We start from the raw sequence: 6,000 nt of genomic DNA on the forward strand, positions 1-6,000 counted from the left end.
TTTAACACTATTAATGAGTTTCATGTTTCCAGCCTATTACAAGATACTACCCAGAGGGTAACTTTTTTCCTCAGGTCGCATATATTTGGCTGATTCACTTAGAGTACCTAGAATGCACACATGAGCATTCCCTCATCATTTAATTTTTTTCCTTTATACAAACCATTTTCCAGATAATGGACTAATACTAACCATTGCATTTATAGTAAGTTTGACAAATTGGAGATAGAACCTGAGAGTCAGACTGCTCTTTATTTCTCAATGCAAATGTAATGTGTTATAGGAGCACACACATCTTTAAATCCTCATGTGACACGTGTGACTTGTGAACCTAATGGAGCTTCAGCTCAGCACTAACATAATTTTCCTTTGACCCTGGAAGAATTTTCTTTTCGAGATGAGAACTAGTGCTTTTTCTCCACCTCCCCTTTAGACACTTGCCTTTTATTTTTAATAATGCCATTTTGGTGGCTTTCACTATGTCAGAGGTCTCTTCTTGGTTTTAGATTAAGACCAATATTTTGGGCAACTGTCAAATACCCCAAAGGAAAACAGCTATCTGACAATTAAATGTGACAACAGGCCTCAATTCAGGGTGTTAATTACTTCAAATGCGTTTGAAAATGTATTGTGAAGTAAGGAAAGATGTTTAAAAGCCAGATCTCACAGAGGAGAGTAGGAAACAACAGAGCAGCACTATTCTTCTGCCAGCTGACATTTCTTAAGGCTGCCACCCAATGTTGCCAGTGAATTCAGCANGAGTGCAAACTGAGAGCAAAAGCCATAGCAGATTCACAAATGTTAAAGGATGCTTTTAAAGAAAATACCAGGAACAATTAATTAGGACAACAGGAATCTCTGTCCAAGAAATATGAGTATTAAGGGAACATTTGGAGTAAAAATTTCTTAAAATCTGCTGAGTCCCTCATTTTTGCTTTCTGGGCTGCCAAGTTGTAAAAGGCCAAGCAAAACGAAACCACTAAAGCACAAAGGAGCTTGGGAAAGAGTCATGCAGCTGCAACCAAGGGAGAGTTTGGCCTTTCCACTTTCAGCACCATCATTCACAGTAGTTTCCCACTAAAAAAGGCAGACTCTAAGGAAAAATGTTTTTGCTGTTGTGCACAAGCCCCAGGGGCATTTGAAACAGTCGATTTATTCTCTCTTCAGGTCAATACATGGTTATTATGGCAGTGCCTTTTCTCTCATCTACCCACGCATTGCATGTATTAAAAAGTGTTTCCCACCGTGGCAAGATCCCTTCCTTACTAGGTACAAGACGCTTGCCATTCTAGCCAAAATCTTCTGTTTCCCAGATTTGGCGATTGACGTGTCACACAAAGTGATTCCCAAAGAGTTCCACCTTTAAAGTTAAAGGAAAACTAAACTAGGAATACTTGACATGGAAACTTCACACGTTCAAACTGCAGGCTCTTTCTTCTACCTGGCATACCTGGACCCCACTTCCTGAGCTCCGCTGAGGAGTGTGTATGTGCACTATCCTGGATCTGGGCTGTCTGTCTACCAGTGCCATCTGTGGCTGGCCACGTCCTCCACCCTGCACAGTTTTCCACAATGTTGTACTCTTCACTTTGCTCACTTACTTATGTGCTTTTTAAACTTAGTTTCCAGCACATATGACAATATCTTTTTATATACCTACTTACACACACATATTCCCTCTCTTTTTAATGCACCATCCCCAGACTCTCTCTTTCAACTATATTCTTGCTCCCTTAGAAAAGCCCTCTTTAAAAGTTTCTCATGACTTTTAGACTAGAAGTTCAAACGTTTGTCTCTTCACTGTCCTCTTCCTTCACATGAAACTGTGCATAGCACCCTGACACAACTCTGTACCTGGTAATTCATGCCTTTACATGCACAGAGTTCACTCCTCCCCAGCTTGCTTCTGCCTTATCAGGTCTTTCACCACTTACCTCAGTCTCCTTCAGGAACAACTAGCCCACATGCTAAGCCTCTAATCTAGCCCTGCATGAACCTCTGTCAGTTCCCTTCAGCATAGCAGGGCAGTCTTGGGTTTACACTTATATTTGCCTTTTTTTTTAGATAGTAACTTTTTGAACAGAGTCTATATGCTTGAAACGCATATTAAAAGAACAAATGAGGGGTGCCTGGGTGGCTCAGTTGGTTAAGCATCTGGCTCTTGGTTTTGGCTCAGGTCATGATCTCAGGGATTAAGGGATGGAGCCCAACATTAGGCTCTGTGCTCAGTGGGGAGTCTGCCTGGGGATTCTCTCCCTCTGCTCCTCCCCCACTCATGCACACACACACACACACACACACACACAGGCACAGGCATGCTCTCCTCTCTCTCTCTAAAATAAATAAATAAATCTTAAAAAAAAAGAACAAATGAAATCCCTTTTGTGCTTCCTTCTTCTTAGTTCCATCTTTGTGTAGTTTAGAAGTTTAAGAATAGCGATAGAGCTCTTCTTGTACCATGGAAAAGTTACGCATTTTGGGTTTTTTTGGGTTTTTTTTAATAATAATTTTTTATTATGTTATGTTAGTCACCATACAGTACATCCCTAGTTTTTGATGCAGTGTTCCATGATTTATTACTTGCATATAACACCCAGTGCTCCATGCAATATGTGCCCTCCTTAATACCCATCACCAGCCCATCCCAATCCCCCACCCCCCTCCCCTCTGAAGCCCTCAGCTTGTTTCCCAGAGTCCATAGGATGCTGTTCTTTTCTTATGGATTCCAATCCCTTTTTCATCTCTTTAAACATTTTAATCAGTTTTATTTTAAATTTTTAAAAATATTTGCCTATTTTTTTCATTAATTCTGCCATTTGTTGGGTCTGCTCAATATCTAATGGTGGTGAGTTTTCTTTTTCTAATTTTTTAGAAGTTTTTTTTAGGATTTTATTTATTTATTTGTCAGAGAAAGAGAGAGAGAGAGCACAAGGGGAACGGCAGGCAGAGGGAGAAGCAGGCTCCCCACTAAGCAGGGAGCCCGATGTGGGACTCAGTCCGGCCCTGGGATCATTACCTGAGCTGAAGGCAGACACTTAACGACTGAGCCACCCAGGTGTCCCGGTGGTAAGTTTTCATATGTACTTTATCACTCATGTCTGTGTGCTAATCTTTAGTAGGCATTACCTTCTAAGAGACTCTCAGGCTGTCTCTGATGCCAATCTCTCCCTCTTGGGGAGAAAGGATGAAGTTACATGCAGTCTGGTGCAGCTGTTCCACTGCAGTCCTTCAGGCACAGACACAATGTCTTTCTGAGCTTGGAGGCTATTTGAGTCTCCTCTGAAGAGAATACCTCCTGCTCCATGGAAGTCTTCTCCTATTACATATGTCTTTAAGATATTTATCCAAATCTTTTCTGCCTTTTAAGATTCCGTGGTCTTATAATTTACTCCTTTCATAAATCTTTAGTGTAATTTCAATGTAATTTCAAAGTTACGCATTTTGATATGAAATCAAGTTAAATAAAGAACTCAAATCATCAACCACTATGGCCCTTGGCACTATCTCCAGAGTTCCTCTGGAATGGCCACACACTTTCATTTACATTCCCATCTTCCACCACCAAATATTCCTGTTTAAGAACCATCCCTGGGGTGCCTGGGTGGCTCAGTCATTAAGCAGCTGCCTTCGGCTCAGGTCATGATTCCAGGGTCCTGGGATCGAGGTCTGAATTGGGCTCGCTGCTCAGTGGGGAGCCTGCTTCTTCCTCTGCCTGCTGCTCCCCCTGTTTGTGCTCTCTCTCCCTCTGTGTCAAATAAATAAAATCTTTAAAAAAGATTAAAAAGAACCATCCCTTTCAGTTTTAGTATTTTTAAAATTTTAATTGTTAGCATTGTGACAATACTGTGCTCTAGCATTTCATTCAGATATATAGTAATTTAGCCACATTTTAGATGAAGTCAGCTTTTCTGTGCTAGTCTAAGAAGCCAATGGCAAATTATAATACTGTTTCTTAGGTTAAATGTGCTCTGAGTTTCAGACAACTAACATATAATTGAATTTGATGACCACAACTATTGTACACAGCCCCAGGTAGTGGATGGTATCCCTATGGCTTAAAATGATCCAGAATTGTTCATCTTAAAGTAAGAGTAACTGTATTTAACAATAATTTTGAAATTAGCTTGTCTCTCTCTGACCCATACTGTCATTTTAAATATGTAGGAAATGTCATGCCCAAACATGTAGAAAGTGTATTGGTTCATAAATGAATGAATTCCACATGATGGTTTTGCATTTCTAAAGATTGTTTAGCAAAAGACATTTGACATATTGAAGAGGTCTTGAAGGATGTGTGTTTTTGAATCCTGAACAAAGACATTGCTTTCAGAGGCAGCATGGTAGAGTACAAAAAGCCCTAGTTTTAAGTCAAAAGAGCTGGTGTCAGGATTGCTACAGATTAACTGTGCAGTTATTACAGTTGACAGGAAACCAACCCAAACTGGAGTAAGCAAAAAGGAAATTTGTGTTGGCTGATGTGACCAAACAGCAGGAGTAGGAATGGCAGCAAAGGACCCAGTGAAATGAGCAGGAACTCTTTTTTCTTCCCCCCTCCACTTCTTCAGGGTTAGCTTCCTCACCTGGTCACAAGTTAGCTGCTAGCATGTGGGAGGGCTGTACCTTCCTTCAGGAGAATGGAGCAAGCATCTTTGTCCCATTATTNAAGGCAGACACTTAACGACTGAGCCACCCAGGTGTCCCGGTGGTAAGTTTTCATATGTACTTTATCACTCATGTCTGTGTGCTAATCTTTAGTAGGCATTACCTTCTAAGAGACTCTCAGGCTGTCTCTGATGCCAATCTCTCCCTCTTGGGGAGAAAGGATGAAGTTACATGCAGTCTGGTGCAGCTGTTCCACTGCAGTCCTTCAGGCACAGACACAATGTCTTTCTGAGCTTGGAGGCTATTTGAGTCTCCTCTGAAGAGAATACCTCCTGCTCCATGGAAGTCTTCTCCTATTACATATGTCTTTAAGATATTTATCCAAATCTTTTCTGCCTTTTAAGATTCCGTGGTCTTATAATTTACTCCTTTCATAAATCTTTAGTGTAATTTCAATGTAATTTCAAAGTTACGCATTTTGATATGAAATCAAGTTAAATAAAGAACTCAAATCATCAACCACTATGGCCCTTGGCACTATCTCCAGAGTTCCTCTGGAATGGCCACACACTTTCATTTACATTCCCATCTCCCACCACCAAATATTCCTGTTTAAGAACCATCCCTGGGGTGCCTGGGTGGCTCAGTCATTAAGCAGCTGCCTTCGGCTCAGGTCATGATTCCAGGGTCCTGGGATCGAGGTCTGAATTGGGCTCGCTGCTCAGTGGGGAGCCTGCTTCTTCCTCTGCCTGCTGCTCCCCCTGTTTGTGCTCTCTCTCCCTCTGTGTCAAATAAATAAAATCTTTAAAAAAGAAAAAAAAGAACCATCCCTTTCAGTTTTAGTATTTTTAAAATTTTAATTGTTAGCATTGTGACAATACTGTGCTCTAGCATTTCATTCAGATATATAGTAATTTAGCCACATTTTAGATGAAGTCAGCTTTTCTGTGCTAGTCTAAGAAGCCAATGGCAAATTATAATACTGTTTCTTAGGTTAAATGTGCTCTGAGTTTCAGACAACTAACATATAATTGAATTTGATGACCACAACTATTGTACACAGCCCCAGGTAGTGGATGGTATCCCTATGGCTTAAAATGATCCAGAATTGTTCATCTTAAAGTAAGAGTAACTGTATTTAACAATAATTTTGAAATTAGCTTGTCTCTCTCTGACCCATACTGTCATTTTAAATATGTAGGAAATGTCATGCCCAAACATGTAGAAAGTGTATTGGTTCATAAATGAATGAATTCCACATGATGGTTTTGCATTTCTAAAGATTGTTTAGCAAAAGACATTTGACATATTGAAGAGGTCTTGAAGGATGTGTGTTTTTGAATCCTGAACAAAGACATTGCTTTCAGAGGCAGCATGGTAGAGTACAAAAAGCCCTAG

General features: G+C 40.4%; 1 protein-coding gene across 1 annotated transcript in view; it reads left to right on the plus strand.

The window, feature by feature from the left end:
* SLC9A9 (solute carrier family 9 member A9) overlaps positions 1–6,000 on the plus strand; it is a 482,912-nt gene that overhangs the window by 122,561 nt on the left and 354,351 nt on the right. The gene's annotated exons all lie outside the window — the stretch shown is intronic.

This window comes from Ailuropoda melanoleuca, chromosome 6 (assembly GCF_002007445.2).
Source record: "Ailuropoda melanoleuca isolate Jingjing chromosome 6, ASM200744v2, whole genome shotgun sequence".
NCBI lineage: Eukaryota > Metazoa > Chordata > Mammalia > Carnivora > Ursidae > Ailuropoda > Ailuropoda melanoleuca.